Here is a 17,500-nt window from a genome sequence, read left to right as displayed (position 1 = left end):
AATTCACTTTCAATCTGTCAAATCCTGTTGAAAAGGATAAAAACGAATATGGCGGCGGACGAACAAGCTTTAATATAGAGAAGATCTCGTTGACGTCACCTATTGTCATTAATGTGCCAACCAGGGCCTCATTGGCTCTCGAAACAAAAGGTCTTTTGTTCCTTTGAATGGCACATTTGAATAACAAAAGCAATGTTTGTAAACAGATATCTTCCCTATAACGGTTTTCAATTACAAACCCTTACCCGGACCGAAATTAGTGCATGTGAGCCACGTGAAAATAGTTTGCTTTCTGGCGTCTTCCAATGGAGAATGTTTTTGTGTCCATGTAAACAGCCTCATAATCGATGATAAATGAAGTTCGGCTGTCTAAAAGAGATGTAGCAGCATATAGTCAGTAGTCCTTACACTTTGAATTGTGACGTCGCCAGTTAAGATTTCAAAGTACATCGGCTGTTCAAATATGACGTAGTCATGGTTTTAGATATTTAAATGTCACAATGGAGTCTCAGAAACAGATCATTGGTGACTCAATAATTAAGAATGTCATTTCTTCACATTTCACTTTATTTGTTTTACCCATGATTACGCAGATTATTAAAAAGGTCTTTACTTGTTTTCTCCATACAGTAGTACAACACACACTATTGCAAATGATTAAAATAGAAAACTGAATGGAGAAAAGCATGGTATAGTAAACTAGTTAGTGCTCTAAGTATTAAATTACTATTATTGCTCATTATATCTAAGAAGAACAGCAGAGCTATACTGCAGAACGCTGTCCGCTGACCTAATTATAAGGCCCAGATTTGTAGATTTGTAAATTTGTACATTTGTAGATTTTGTCCTCTGATATTTTGCTCGCAGAGAATGACTTTTTTAACATAGTCTTAGGTTTTTGGTCATCTAGCTATGGACGTTTTCGTAAGATTACCAATTTTCTTGTGTTTTTCAAAGAAAATTTTGTCGTTTGAAACAGTAGTCAATTTGCGTTTTAAACACATCATTTCTGTGCACTTTTCCAAGTTTTTATAATGTAATTTTTTGCAAGCTGGTAACTTTATTAAAACAAATTCACTGCGTGGATTACATCTGTTTAAAAGACCTTTCTTGTGTGCATGCGGCGCCATAAACTTTCACCAGTATGTTTCTCCAAACGTCCGTTTAAAAGGTTTCAACGCTTGTTCAATATGCATTTACTTTTTTGTTGAATCAAATATCGAGGACTTTTAATTTGAAAAGGTTGTTTGGTATGGCTGGAGGTTCAGAAAATACGGAAAGAGTTTAGACCCAAATTTAGACTGATTAAAGTCTCACACAACATTGGTTCAACATATATATTGAATAGCGTTGAGGCAGTTTGAACGTTTGTACTGAGAGATCTGGCATGCTCTCATCTGGCTCAGTCTCATCTCTCATGGATGGGAGAGCCTGGAGTACTGTTTCTAGTTCCTTGCAATCAATGCGTTGGCGTTAACAAGATGTTTGAAAGTACTCTGGAAATTTGACTTTGTTTTTGCCCTCGTCTTTTACCCAACCTCCACTCATTGTCCGCTCAAAACCTTTGTTGAACGAAGTCAGTCACTGAGTGTTGGACAAACAGAGTCGAGGGATAAGATCTTTACTGCACCAACATGTCAAACAGGGAATCTTGACCGAAAATGTTTCATCTTCAATTACCGGCGAAGTGAGACACCGGTATGCTCACACAAACTCTGGAATGTATTGGCCACATTTTGAAAGGGCGTCTCCATAGCGTCAATTATGGACCGAATGAAATATATATGGCAATGAAGCAGCGTAGCCTGCCTCCTTAACATTAGTAAAATTACAGGAATGTTTGGTGAAAAACGCGGCTATTAAGGCTAACTAGCACAAATACACAAACAATTTAATGGCGGTCATTTTCCTATTGGGTGTATAAAGGTACAAAAAGGCGCAACTGCACGAAATGTCATGGCGGTATTAGTCACATGTATTATTATTCACATCTGACGTTAAGAGCCCATGATAAGGAGCCGCGTACAAGTCTAGAAAGCACTTTCAGAGTTTTTAAGCGAGCGGCAGTGGAAACTATTCCTGTCGGTGTACGTTGGATCAATTGGCTTTTCTGATTGGTGTAATTACAAGTTGAAAGACTACATATTTTGAGCAAGACCCATTACAACGTAGTACCTGCCGAAATAAAATACATTACTAAAATCAAATCTACGTTGTATCAGCTTTTTCTAAAAAAGAAAACTTTTTGAACTTTTACAGACTATTTATAGACAGGTCTAACTTTCTTCCGAAAACATTAGGTTTAAGCAAGAGAACATTAGTTGAGAGAGCGAATCTCCTACATTTGGCCTATAATCTATCTGAATTGTGTCATTAGTTCTGTCATACTCCGTGTTTTTTTCAAGGGCGACATGTTATTGGTCAGTTGGTTTAAAAGTGGACCACGTGGTCGTGCGAACCACTAACGACATTACGTTCACGTTCACGTTCACGGACGCAATTTACAAAAAAATTTGAAATAACTATCTTGCCGAACAAGAATTCGCGCTTTTGCTTTATATTCTCTTGTAATGGAATAAGAAAAAGCGGGATTTGTCTGCCATAAGTATTCAAAATGTAAGGGAAGTTCTTAACGAGAAGGGTATTGCTCCAGTGTGCTAAGCTTATGGCAACTGGAGAGACATCTTTGCTACACTGAATTTCTTGTCTCGTGCACACCTTGCGAGAAGAGCCTCTCTAAAACTCACCAGAGGGGGGCCGAGAAAAAGAGGCTATGCTGCGACATTTTCATCAAAGTGTTACCTAAACGAAGTCTACCGAAGTTAATGGCTTTCAACAATCGTTCTACCTACATAACGTTCTGGAAGTGAGTTGCTTTAGTGGACAAGTGTTTCGTCCTCAATTTGCACTTACATGTGCACCCGTCAACACTGTCCTCGAAAAAGAAAAGCCGTCATACATTAGGATTGGCCAGAACGACACTTACTTGGAACGCTGCTTAACTCTGGTTAGACGATCAACGGTTTCTCTTTTTCTTTACAAAACAAGGAGCCCATGGTTAGGAGCGAGCAACTCCCATACTAAGCCTATGTCACTGCATTTTTACAGACCAATCTATCTTTGGACCACCTTTGCCCCAAAACAACAAAAGCAGCTCCGCTTCTGTGATGCTATGACGTCATGGTTTCCAGTGATTGGTCATCGGGCTCCTGCAGGAGTCTCATTCGCGGGAAATTTAATCTAAAAATAAATCGGTCTGTGAAAACGCCGTGACAGGAATATAGGTTTGTTGCTCGCTCATACTAACGGGCTCCTGACAAAATACTAACAGGAAGGGCAAGGAGACTTCCATATACTAACGAGATTTATGAGAGAAGTCTCCTCACAAAATCAGAACCCCTTATATGGGAAAAAATGAAACTTTCGCTAAAATTATTGGTTTTGTGGTCTGAAACCTTTGATCAGCTTTCCTCGTCGCGCATTGCGTATCCTGTGTGGTGACGTTTGGAACAACCTCGTTCCCAGGGTCTTCTCAGCCTTCAACATGGCGGCGACCATGGATAGCAGGATTCCCGTTTGATCGCTTGTTTCAGGTAAAGACAATTTCATGTTCTAATGTCTTATGTAGGAAACATGGAAACAATTACAGTAAATCAAACTTCTTTCCATCTCCTTGGTAGAATGACCATCAGCAGCCGCTAGCAGGTTTCAAGTCACTAAATGACCGGCATATTTTAAAAGTTCCCTTTTTATTAAGTGCTGTTAAACAGTATTTAAGGTTTTAAACACATTTGAGAAGGGCCAAGGATCTGTATATTTAAGTCTAAGCACTTATTTTAAAACGGTTAGCATTCATTTATTCCGACAAGTACCTACAAGGTACCATGTACATGTATATCAGTTAAACACAGTGAAAATTTAAAGCCAATTCAACAGATTCACAGCTGTAAATGTAACTGACAACCTTTTAGTGGTCTCAATAAAAATATCATTGAATATTGAATATTTCGCAGATACGCAAAATTGAGAAATCATGAGACTGCCGGACGCAGAGTATTTTCAAAATCCTGCCTGGCTGATTAACATCTACATGTAGACACAACCTTTTCTGTGTAATAATGAATAATTAAATTTTAATGCTATGTTTGATTTTTTAAACCTTGGTGTTTATTTAACTGCTCAGAAACGTGTTAATGCTTTGGTGCGGAATAAAAGACAATACACACAACTTGGGCATAAACGAGGGGCAGGGAATGTACTGGCAAGGCGCGGATAATACCCACCGCCGGTATGGACCACCGGATGAGGGGCCTCGGCAACTAGCCGAGGGGGTGCCTCATGTCTGTATTGCAAGGCGGGCATAATTTCTGGCATAATGTCCTGGGGCCAAGTTAACCCAGTCCAGCAGAGTAACAATATGCCCCCTCCCTAACGGGGCTTCAGCACAGGGCTGAAGGGGTGCCGCAGGCAGCAATTCCCCGCCCATATTTTATTAAGGAGAACTATGGAATAGGTTACAGAAGCTCATAAGGAAAAAATAAAATAAAATACAAGAGAACCAGAAAGCAAAACGGGTAGGAGGGAGGAATTAAATTGCTCAACGGAAAAAACAGAACTATTTGAGCTTTGGAAATGTCAAACTGAGAAGGCTCGCATGGCGGGATGAATGAAATAGCCAAATAAGGTAGTCACGTGATGGGAAGTCACGCTCTCCTCCCAGGCGCTGCCCAGTATTTGCTTACCAGCATTAACATCTATTTTATTCTAAAATATCATTATTTAAGTGTCAACTCATTGATGGGAAAATAATTATTCTGTTATCCATTGTTTTGTCAATACAGACAGAATACACAGAATCTTGTCAAGACAGGCCTTCTGATAGGGTGCGATTAAAAAATGCAAATTATGCGATTTTTTCAAGGCACATTGTGCGATTAGAAAGGCCAATTATGCGATAAATAATGTAAATTATGCGATTTTTTTCTCAGCATTTTTAAGCTTGTTTTATACGGTTTCAGGTTAAGAAAAACACTTTTTTGCTGCCCTAAAGACATTTTGAACACAAAGGAACAGTAATTATGTATCTCGATCGACATTAGTTGGGATAAATAAAAGTTGAAAAGTTGAAAGGACACAGCTAAAATGCCAAATGAATGATCAAGGTGCTTGTCAACCACGAACTTCCGAAGATGGTCAATCACAATAGGGCCATACCCCCAATTATACGAGAGAAAATAAGCCACGGCTTATTTCTCTGGCCGCGGCTTACAGAAGACTCGAATGTTCACCCCGTATAAATGGTAAAAAATCTACGTTCACGTCTTTTTCAAGCCGCGGCTTATATTGACCTGGGAATATATATTCGCATAAATAGTTCCTTTTGCGTATTTCGTACACCGTGGCCAGAGTAAGGCGCGGCTTATTTTCTCTCGTATAAAAGGCCCTAATATTGCACGACGAGAAAAACATCAGTCCATCGTCCACGTGGAGTGTACCTGAGGTACTTTCTTGCTCGATTGTGAGCTGTCAGATCGGGCGGAATGTGGGAACTTCCTTCTTCGTCGAAGAAAAAGCGAGCGTTTTCACAACAAACTTATCCATGAGTAAGTTTTTATCAGTTTCCAACGAAAGAAACTACATTTTGCCGAAAAACTTACAACCTCGCTTATTTTTCACAAATCCCTTCTATAGTGTCTGTTCGCGTGACGTCACAAAAATTCCGAAAACGAGGCGCCGCCATCTTGGAGGAGTAATGTTCTATTTGTAATGGCGGCAACTGAAGCGTGTCCTTCTGAGAGCGAGACAAATTTCAAGTTTATTCTGTCTGTCTATGGCGAGTCATTACAGGGCAACATAAGGAGAAGATATGTGGAGAAAATAGCGGCCATTGGTATCGACCCTTTCTTTATTCCGCAAGAAAACTGTACTCCGGAATGTCTTCCTCCAGTCGAGTCGTGCGATCTTCTGTCATATCTAGTGCTCGATACGAGTTTTTATACAAAGGAGCAGTTTAAAAATTTCAGAAGTCTCTTTGCGTACAACCATATGGTTTCCGGCTTTATTACAAGTGTTCTTGGACAAACATTGCGAGATAAGTACGTGGTTCTTGCAAAAGTGAGACATTCCCAACGAAAGAATGATCCGCAAGTGCCATTGTGGATAATATCAACCAAAGAAGGAAGTGTTCTTTCAGCTCACTGAACCCTTGACTATTCAATTTGATATCCCGAAGATGCGTCCTCACCTTTCAAGATGTTTGAAGTCCAGTCGAATGGAACTTTTTCCAACCGTTGATCTTTAATAATGGACATTTTCCCAAGTATTAACCTTTTAAGCCCTAATAGCGAGTAGCAAATAAGTTCTCCTGACCTTTCATTATCACTGCCTAATGAAACATACAGGTCAGGAGAATGAATAAAAGGACCATCTAAGATAAAATTAATGTGTCAATGTTTAACTGAACAGTACCATAAGAAATGCGCTGTATTTCAGAACTTGATATGGGGCTGAAAAGGTTACATTCTTCATTGCACACAGTTATATAACATTATGTAAACACCCTTGTTGTTATGATACACTGTAAGTGTCCATTGCCACATCTTGTACTTGTTTATTGGGAAAAATCCCACAGATGAGGGACAGTGATTTCCAGGTAGTACCCGCAAAGATTAAATCCCAGTAGAGAACTAATCTTAAGGTAGAATGAAAGGACCCAGTTATCTTGAGAGGCATTTTTTCATTCTGTTCGAAAGGGCAGTGTGGAATAAGGCCCCAATTACAAATGACTCCTGATATTAATACATGTATTAAATTCTCCCTTTAATTATTGAGCATAAACAAGACAAATTGGAAGGAGAATCTAGCAGTTCATCAGGAGGCACTTGAGGCTTCATTCCAAAGAGCCAGAAATATTGTATTTATTTTACTGCCTCTCCAACCCAGTGTTAGATATTAAAGGAGGATCACACCTTCCATTCAACAATATTTTTATATTTGATCAATTTTATTACCCTTGTCCATGGATAAAAATATTATTTATTACTAAGGCTCGCCATATTTTCTACAGCATCAGAAAATGTGATTGAAACAGTGTTAAGTATCTGTGTGGGAGGCTCATATGAACCTTGCAATATATATATTTGTATGAAAGAAAGCTACATTATTAAAATAATACAATAAAAAACTATTTACAAAGGAAAGCTAACATATAAAAAAACCAAATACATGGTCAAAACGTCTCTGTAGCAGACACCAACTTGTTGGTCAAAATATCAAGACAAAAATATAAAAATATATATATAAAATATCAAGACAAAACAACTTTAGCTAGCAAAAACATAGTTTTGGTTTTCAAAGCTGACACTCTTCGTTACTAGTGGGCTATAACATATAGCCTAGTAGTAGCTCAACCAATCAGAATGCAGCATAGATAATCGACCACTAGCTGGATTTTACTAAATTGAAATACACTGTCAAACTCTTTCAACTAAGCACTAGAACCCAAATAAGTGCTGCACTGGGTACTAGATTGTCAATCCCACAAGCACTGCCCTTAGAAACCAAAAAAAATTTTCTGTTTTACTGAGCTTTAGTTCAATTGCTATTAATTAATATCACTTTATTAATTCCTGGGCCAACTGCATAAGTTTTTTTTGAAATTGTTCCCGACTTGGCCAGGAAATTAAAGGAGATAAACGAACATCCATGACAGTTAACCAGGTGACAATAAAGCGAGAAACAACAGTTCTAGAAACATCAAAACGATAAGCAAGATCTTGGTGTGGAACGGCCAGCCGTAGTTTTATTAACACCAGAACAAACTCCTGAAATTTACTCAATGACAGGGAGCGTCTGTTGACATGTTGAGATACAAAGGAGAACGTTTTCATTAAAACTTCCCTCGAGGGTAACCCAGTGTAAAAGCGAACTTTACCGTCATCTCCGTCAAAAAATTCCTGTTCAAATGCGGTGGATTTTTCTGGCATCCAAGGTTTAGGCGTTCGAAACATGTAATCACACTGCTCGGTTTGCGTTGACCGTGATTGCGTGAGCTCGCTTGGCTCAGTTTGCGTGGCCATGTTGTTCCCGTCTTCCTCCTCCTCTGGAACCTCTACCAAATCTTCATCTTAAGCCGCGAAAGAAATATCCCTGATTCTATCGCCATGGGCTTCTGATTCATCTTTCCTGGACATTTTTTCTTTAACAGCCTGATCCTGTTCTTCACGCTCCCTCTCGCGTTTACGTCTTTCTCTTATTCTCTGGGCTCTTTCTTGTTGTTTCTCTTGTTGGTCTGAACTTGCTGTGGCCCAAATGCAAGCTAGGCACCCAGTCTAGATTGAATTTATCCCAGAGGGAAGCTGCTTTTCCAGAGTGAAAATGAATTCCACAAACACGGTCGCTCTCAAGCTTGCTTTCGGTCAAGTCATCACGACTTATGGCCGCTAACCATCTAGTTCGCCGTTCATTCGACAAAATTTCCGTCTGCTCGCCTTGACTAGTAATAACTTTAGGCACCCTACAAAAACTAAGGTCTGGACGTCTCTTTTTATCGTTGGAGCATCCAACGATTAGACAAAACGAAGGCATCGCTACAAGACGCGAGGAGTCGCGTGACAGATTTCACCCCTCCAATATGGCGGAACTAACTTTTCACCACGTCATAGTCATGTGACCGCACAGACACTTTTAGAGAAGGCAACTGTGTCATTTCAGTGGTGTGTATATAAGGGCGTGTTTGTGTTGCACCAATAGAAGGAGACTCGTACCAGGTCCCCGACCTGAAAAAGAAAGCCTTGAACTTCGAATGTTTACGAAATCGAAGGTGACAAGAGGTGACAAAGGTTTTTTTAGCCTTTTTCCAAGATAAATCATCTTAAAAATGGCGTATTTATGCAGGAATTTCTAAGAAACGTCTTGATTTATGTTTCATTTTATGAATTTTGTGCGTCCTTTTGTGAATTATGCGATTTTTCGTGAATTGTGCGATCGGATGCGATTTGAGGTCGATTGTGCGAAATCGCACCATCGCGTAATATCAGAAGACCTGTGACAAGAAGAGAGGAAACACTCAAAGAACAAGGAAATAAGTTTTCTATCCATGGTAGGGAGTTCATTTATTTTGTATTTTGTCTTATGCAAACCCCTTTTCTGCCTACTTTTTGGAAACTGTTTCCACACCACAACTACACTGTACATGTCGAATGGAATTTACTTTCCTCCTTGTGTCGTCCAAATAGTTCTAGTCATGCAAAGTGTCATACATGTAGAAGGTCTGATTTCAGCCAGATTGGTGATCCCTAGATAACACTAATTAATTAGGACTTGATTGCATTGCCTGGAATTTTTATTTATTTAGCAATATCTGGTTATTAATTTTTACATGACTTTGTATATGATAAATTAAGTGGGAGTATTATGTCCAAAACATTCCAAATTTTACAATTTGCCAAAATTTCTTTGTATAATTATGTAGTTCAATTAAATATGCAATGGTGTTGTGACAACCAATTAATATTTCATCAAACTAATCAATTAAGTTTTTCTATTTTTCCTTTATTCTTCTTTTTACTGTAGTACTTTGTAAATGGTATTAATAAAGACTGTAAACAGGAATTAATGTCTAAATGGAATTACAATATAAGATATGTTGCATCTGGCCCTTATACACTTTGGTTTTAAAAACTAATGCAATGACATTATTTCTCTTGAATTGAGTGAAAGCCCAAAGTAGTAATACTTTCATTACTTCTAAATTTTTAATCGGACCAAATACTTGCTTGGTGTGATCTCACCCTTACTCACATAAAATGATGGTTTCAATTCTAACTTCTTTCTCCATAATTATTATTTTTTTAACAGGAGAAATTATTATAGAAGGAAATTCAAGATGTCAAGTTGAGCCATTATGAAGAAGAAGAATCATTCTTTTGAAAAAAAGGAAGAGAGACACTGAGGTAGAAGAAATTCATAGAATACTGTTCAATATTGAAGTTCAATATTACTGTATTCACCAAAGGTTAAGGCCTCACTTTTAAACAGCTCATTATATAGTACACTTGAGATTTGTCGCAGCCACATTATAAGGATTTCAAATTTTCAAGCATTGACTTTTTAAAGTTGCATGCAAGTGTATACAATGTACAGTAGTCTAAGGACTAATGTAGTTTGAGTGTGGACCATTACGAAAATCACACATGTGAGTGGTGGAGGAGAGGAGGGGTTTGTTGGACTAGGGTGGAGTGGGTGAAATACAAAAGACTACTTCCCTAAAATTGAACAGAGCATTAAGAAAGTGGACATTAACGAGAAGAACACAAATAGTTTGTGTCATGCACCTGACAGCTTTGGAGATGATGATGACAATAACAACTAGAACTGTACAGCTTAGCACCAAGCCCACTATTACAGACTTGACCTGGATGCATTATTTAATCAAATCATCAAAGCAACTCTAACTTTATACATTAGCCCCACTTCAGGAAACATTATTGTTGAGACCTTCAACAGCTTTCTTGATAAGACATCACTGCTCACACGTTAATTGTTGATAAATGTCGAGGACAAAAATGAAGTCAACAGAACAAGAGAATGAGAGCACTTCATATAAAGATCACCTTCTGCGACTGCGTGCCCACTTGTTTCGATAAAACAGGCAGGAAATTAAATGAACTGCTGACTTCAACAAAGTGATCATGCGTGACCCATGGTGACCTTACAATACATGTGCTTTATGTTGCTGATTTTCAGTCAACAAGGCAACCACTGAATTGCTTGGGACTGTGTTAAATGTGACACCCACAGAGTTTGACTGCATAACAAACTACAGTGCATCATACTTTCAGTGACTCTGGAGAGGTACGTGTAGTTTATGCACTCAGAAAAATTTCCTTTGAACAGTTATTACCACACTAACAGAACTTCCAAACAAGCGATAAAACCATTTTTATAGCCCAGCAAACCTTAGAATGACAAAATTAATAGGGGATTGAAATGCAATGATCTTGGCAGGCAATGACTAACATCATTCTCTGGCGACAAATTACATGTAGGTCAATGACTCTCAAATCTGTGCAATCCACTGATGATGCTAAGCACTGTCAACTAAGTTCCCCCTTCCCCCGTCTTCCTTTCGGGCAGCTCTCTAGATAACAAGCTCTGGTTCAGTACAGTACTATATAAACATCTGGCCGGAGGTCATCATTCTTTGTGATGCAAGTGTAAGGATTACCACCACCACAGAGAAGATTGTTTTCTATTACGATTGTTAAAGATGGATCCCCTGCCCCTTCCAGACAATGTATCCACACTGTTTGGAAGGGGGTAGGGGAGGGGGGGGGAGTGCTTTAAAGTTTAGACAGTCTCCTCAAGCCATGTCACATGTAACTTTTGTAGTGGTCCATCCTGTAGTTTTTTCTTAAGAAAACCTGGATTTAGGGACACTAAATTTCAACTCTGCGATACAGTGCAACCAACTCCTGGGAACAATCATTACCTTGATAAGTAAACACTCCATAATAAGAATAATTATTATTTTAGGTGAAATATGAAATTGATACTGGGTTGAGAAAGAAGTTACATGTATTTGTTGTCTTTTTACCTTTGTGCTTTTCCTACATTGTATGCAAGCACTTTTTTGGAACTCTTGTGTTCAAGTTTGTCTCTTTTTTTAAGAAAGAAGTCTTTTGTGTTTTACAAATACATGTAGCTAACTTTCTCAGAATCAAAACCCTTTGTACAGTGAAATCACAGTTCATAGTTAATGGTGGATGGACTAACAAACAAATTAAGTGCTACATGTAAGTTGCTCTGTTTCCTTTAGGAATTCATGTACAGTGTAACCACAGTGTAAACAATGGGCATACACGGATAGGGAATTTTGGAACAATGTACATTATCAGATGGCTTTATTCGAGGCCTAAAGATGACAAAAGTTGAAAAAGTTTGATTTACTGTATCGTCGTTAATAGCTTTCATTCTTATTTACATAATAGATAGCCACAAAAAATAATCACCTGATTGGTGTTAAATGCATAATAAGAGAATGTCTTTCCTTAGCATTTGAAATATGTTTTCAATAATTATTATTGTCTCATCTCTGTCCTTCACTTTATCATCATCAGGAATTGCAATGTCAATAGTGTTCCTTTGTTGATGTATATGTAGACTTTATCAGGCCTCATAACTTCAGTCATTTGGTCACATTGCATTGTGAAGTCCCACCAGATCTTACAGGCCTTGTTTCTCTGGCTGCCTCAGGTTCATCTCCTTATAAATGTACAATCATTCTGTTGGTTGACTCTCAATCTGCCCTTTCTCATGTAACTGCAAAAGTGCACATTGAGCACTTGAGATGAGATTTGTCTTTTTGCATTCTCATCGTGCTAGTTTGCTACCTTCAGTGACCAGGTGACTAAGTATCTCTCTCTGTTTTTGCCATAAATTCTCCACAGGGGAGGCTCAGTTGTTTCAAGTTCTTATTTCTTTTTTCTTGGCACTATTGTAACAAATAAGTGCTTTGGTACAGCCTTTTACAGGTGGTTCACTTTGATGTCATCCAAAATGTATCCTAATGTTGGCTTTTTTCAAGCTCTTTGTTTTTATAATAATTGGGATAGTACACGCACTCTCATTGGCCAAGAGCTGTGTTTAGATGAGAGTATGGAAACACGGCTGTGACATCACACAGATTTTGATTGGTTATATGCTGTCAGACATGCGTTTTGATTGGCTGGTAAGAAATAAATTATGAGCATGTATCAAGAAACTCTGTTTCAATCAAGAATTGTTCGTCATTTGTTTCCTTCATTTGTCGAATTATCTTTGAGAAATATTTTATTGGAGAATTCTCAACAGTTATGCCAATTCTCCCAACTCCCCCTCGTGTTTAGATGAGGCTATGGAAACACGGAAAACGTCTATTGCTTAAATGGAATCCCTTTTAAAAAAACAGTCAGTAAAGCTGTGATGATGATCTCTTTTAAAGTCTGCCCATGTTAATTCCACCTTCTAGTTTACCATTAATTTTTCAACGATTCAATTACTTTTAGTCCTGCTTCAAGGACAAGCTTTAAATTCTTGATTATCCAAGAATATGGAACCATGATGTTTTTGTTGTAGACATTCTGGTGGCCCACACACTCTATGGTCAAATAATTAAGCTTATTAAATTTTGTGTTGTCAACAAGTCTCCTATTGTTGATAAAAAGTCAGTCTGTAGTTCTCTGACTGATTCTTTTGCACACGTTTTGTTCTACTGGTAGCTTGTCGTTCTCTCCGAGAAAAACGTTCATGTAGATGCACTGTGAAAATCATTTATACCAGTCATACACTTCCACTTCAGCAGCAAGCAGAGTATAGGTCATAAGTTATTGACTGTGTTGCTCCTGTGTGTTACTATATTATAACTGCTACTGTTATTATTATTATTATTATTATTATTATTATTATTATTATTATTATTATTATTATTATTAAATTATTATTATTATTATTATTAAATTAAGTAGTTGTTCAAAAGCTTTTAAGCACAATTTTGATAACTTTTCTCGGTTAAGAAGTTGTTGTTTGGAAATCGTCCCAGTCCTTTTGAGGAAAATGATCATTTTGAAGCCGAAATTGCCCCTTTGCCATTCATTTGTTGTCATATTTCAAAGAAAAGAACATTGTGGGCTCCCCAGCCCTCCCTTTTAATGGTTTTATTCACTCGTAATACATGTACACGGAAAATATATATTTAAGGAGAAAAAAGTTGGATTGTAGAAGTTGTAGTATTTACATATAAATGGCATGGAACTGCATTTGGAGCAAGACACTGAGTGATGACTGTATCGGTCCAATTTCCTTACATTTCTTTGCAAGGTTGAGCAATTTGAAATCACTTTAGTAAAAGATTATAGCCTGGACAAACTAGTAGGCTCAAGTTTTCACTAATATTCAGTAGTTTTTGCTATATAACAGCACTCTTTTACAGTTGATCAATCGGTAAAATAAAAAAAAACTTAGAATAAAGGGCATGCAGGACGAAAACAAGCATGGTGACCCCATCTTTTTATTGCATTTTTTTAGTGTCCTGTGTATGAATAATTATGAATTGTGCCCAGTTTGACAAACATCTGGATAGTATGTCATTTTCAAAGGAATTACAGTGTACCTTAATTGTTCTTCCCTGATGATAACGCCTTTTTTGTGTATTCTTGGGTTTCACTCACGTGATCAACAGCCATGTTTTTCAACAAAAACAAAAGAAGACACTAGCATAGTAATAGCTTTCAATTCCCGGAGGATTGGATCGGGACACCAACATGGCCGCCATTTCATTGTTTGGGGACACCAACATGGCGGCCATGACGTCATGTGAAATCCAACAATACAGTTTTTGATCTGCTGACTGACTGTACCTACATTGTAGTTAATCAATGATAATTGGGATCACATCCACATTCTTTATTTGCCATAATTATTTTCTCTTGAATCAGTGTTAAAGTTAAAGTGAACTTAGGCTTTTGTCTTTTGTCTTTTTCTTTTCTTCTTTTCTTCTTTTCTCCTTTTCTTCTTTTCTCCTTTTCTTGATCACAGATTTTGTCAGCAGGAAACTGTAGGCAACGTCTCTAATCAAGCATAAATTATCTTGCTTCCTTTGTCAGTTACTACAACATTTGGTTTTCTACGATCTTCCTAATAATCGTCATCTTCATGATCATTATTTGTCATCTTCGTCTTCATCATCATCATCATCATCATCGTCATCATCATCGTTATCATCATCATCATCATCATCATCAACATCATCATCATCATCATCGTCATCATCATCATCATCGTCATCATCATCATCATCATCGTCATCATCATCGTCATCATCATCATCATTATCATAATCCCATAGCATCTTGACATTCATGATGATTTTCTATAATACTTTTATATAATACCTCCTGGTTTGTGGTTTTGCCATTATTATCATTATCATTCAGCTTCCATTGCTTTGTATTCTGACTAACTGAGGATGGCAGACGTTTCTGTTTAAACATTTCTTATAAACTCAAAGGTTTTACAAATTTTATTACAGTTTTCACTGTAATATTATTTTCTTCTAAGATGTAAAGTTCATTTATCATTTGAGAGGAAGGCTTTTTCTGGTTCAGAGCGCGGAGAAATTGAAGTGATCAGCCATTGCTTCTTTTGGTCTTAGATTGAAAACTCTTCATGTGGCTTTTTACCTACATGTATGATTCAATTTATATTGTATACTGTTGTTTGCCTCGTTTTTAAGCTCAAAAATCAAAAGAATATTTTAACTTGAACGAGGCAACAAGGGCCAATTTGTATGCGCATAAATCAGCAGCCATTTTGGAATAAGGTGTATTACATGTAAGTACATTTTTGGGAAACTAGTCCACGAGGAGGTAGAAATTTTTCCATGTACAGGTAGTTTTTTAAACAATCAATTTGCATATACAAGTTCTCGACAGTCTTTCATATTTTCTTGTACTCTTTTGTAGTCATTTGTAGTTTTCTGTAGTCTTTCATAGTCCTTCATAGTGTTTTGTACTCTTGTACTCTTTTGTATTATTTCATAGTCTTCCATAGTCTTTAATTATCTTTAATTATAGTGTTTTGTCCTCTTTTGTGGACTCTCGTAGTTTTTAATAGTGTTTTGTACTCTTTTGTGGTCTTTTATAGTCCTGTGTAGTCTTTCGTAGTGTTTTGTACTCTTTCATACTCTTTCACAGTACTTCTTAGGATTTCATAGTTTTTTGGATGTACTTTTTTGTACAGTGTAGTATTTCATAGTGATTTGAACTCTTTTGTGGTCTTTAATAACTTGTTTTGTACTCTGTACATTGTAGTATTCCATAGTGTTTTGTACTTTTCTGTAGCCTTTTTAGTCGTTGGCCGTCTTTTTTTTTTTTTTTTGGACATAGATAGGCGTCCCCCTTTTTTTTCCCCCTTGTTTTCTTTATTTACCAGATTCATTATGTTAGCTATATCTTGGTTGCACCGTATAGGAAAGTTTCAACAATATTAACGGTACAATAACTGCTTACAACTGCATCTTGTGTTGCTATTTAGCTTGCAAAATGCGCATTAGTTTTTCAGCATGTTGTTCCCGGCCGGCAACCATGCTTTGACACTGTCCAGCTTCTCGCTTCTGCTTTCCGCGTGGCCATCATTCGTGCGCCAATCGTTTTCCATTCACCTCGCGCTAAATAATTTGTTTTTGTATATTCCCAACAAAACGAATTAGACAGAATTATTGCCGCTTGCCTGCGAACACAGCCGTCTTCCATTGCTACGTCCTTCGGGTATTCTCGGCTCGCCCGACCTTGGCAAGCGACTATTAATGTGTTAAAATGGAAGATTAAACTCGGTGCGTTCGCGATATTAGGGAGCTTTAGAAACGACAACGGCGACGGCAACGAGAACGTTACAAATTTGCATATTCAATAGGCAAAAGCAGTAGCTTTGCACGCCCTGCACGTGCGTTTTTCACTTTTGTCCATTTCTTTGCCGTCGTCAGCAAAACTACAACGTGAACTAACCAAGTTTGAGGTGTTATGGAGAACGTCAGCACTTGGACATAAATTTTCATTTTTCTCCCCTAAATTAACCGCCGCTCGTAACGGTTTCATTTCTGAAGGACTGCCACACCTTTGTCATATTAAAAAGTTCGGAATAGTCGCAAAATGATCGCACTAACGGGAATTCATGTTTTTACATGACGTTCTCGTTGCCGTTGCCGTCGTCTTTGCTAAAGCTGCCTATTTTGTCCCTTTGCGAAAATAAGGAAATAAGTTAGACTGTGCGCGAAAATCGTGAGCAACTTGTACCGTTATTATTTGCTTAGGTTACACTGTCTCAAACGAGTTTCAACAATTTGGAGGGAATGTTATATTCAGATGTTAACTCTACAACAGTGTTTCATTTAACATGAATGTTATGGAACCAAATGAAACAACAATAATTGCTAAGCAAGATGCGTTCATTAATGTGACGTAATACGTTACCACGACAACAAACGAGACAACGAAAAACACGCTTTATTTTGTCTTTAAGTGCTTTATATCTCGGTGATGTATCATTTTCGTAACTCTCTACAGCGGATTAAGAGCCACCTTAAAATTTCCCAATTGTGAAGGTGGCTATAAATGTGCTTCAGAGAATTTTTTGTGCAAAGTTTGCAAGAATTTTTATCTTAGCCTGTTTATCACTTTTCAGCAATAAAAATTCGAGGTCACCAAGTTGGTTTTTGAGATGTAAGCGTTTAAAGACAAGGTATCATTACAATGTGTTTACACGACTGTATTGGTTCCATGGTGACTTACTACGTCACATCAATGAATGCTTGTCGTTTAAGTGCGCCTAAAACTCACATATTTTTTGTCAACAATATTAAGCTTCCCACCTAAAGCAAACATGTTTTTACCATTCTTACCCCAAAATGTTTGCTTTTTGTGTGCCCGTCAAGACGCGCAAAGTTAATCAAAACTAGCAGTGATTT

General features: G+C 37.6%; 1 protein-coding gene and 1 long non-coding RNA gene across 2 annotated transcripts in view; both read left to right on the top strand.

Moving 5' to 3' along the window:
* The window catches only part of LOC138009519 (TNF receptor-associated factor 6-A-like), a 37,950-nt gene extending 36,873 nt beyond the window's left edge, over nucleotides 1-1,077 (top strand). Inside the window, exon 3 of the mRNA XM_068856577.1 lies at nucleotides 1-1,077. This exon is cut by the window's left edge and continues 1,007 nt beyond it. The gene's annotated coding sequence lies outside the window, so the exon portion shown is untranslated.
* Nucleotides 1,078-8,710: 7,633 nt separating this feature from the next.
* Nucleotides 8,711-17,500, top strand: part of LOC138010996 (uncharacterized) — a 10,921-nt gene continuing 2,131 nt past the window's right edge. Inside the window, exons 1-2 of the long non-coding RNA XR_011124617.1 lie at nucleotides 8,711-9,100; nucleotides 9,859-10,854. This is a non-coding gene — a long non-coding RNA (uncharacterized lncRNA). The remainder of the gene's footprint in view (nucleotides 9,101-9,858; nucleotides 10,855-17,500) is intronic.

The sequence above is a fragment of the Montipora foliosa genome, chromosome 7, assembly GCF_036669935.1.
Source record: "Montipora foliosa isolate CH-2021 chromosome 7, ASM3666993v2, whole genome shotgun sequence".
NCBI classification, from domain to species: Eukaryota; Metazoa; Cnidaria; class Anthozoa; order Scleractinia; family Acroporidae; genus Montipora; species Montipora foliosa.
The sequence above is the reverse complement of the archived record's forward strand: the minus strand, read 5'-3'. Positions and strand labels throughout refer to the sequence as shown.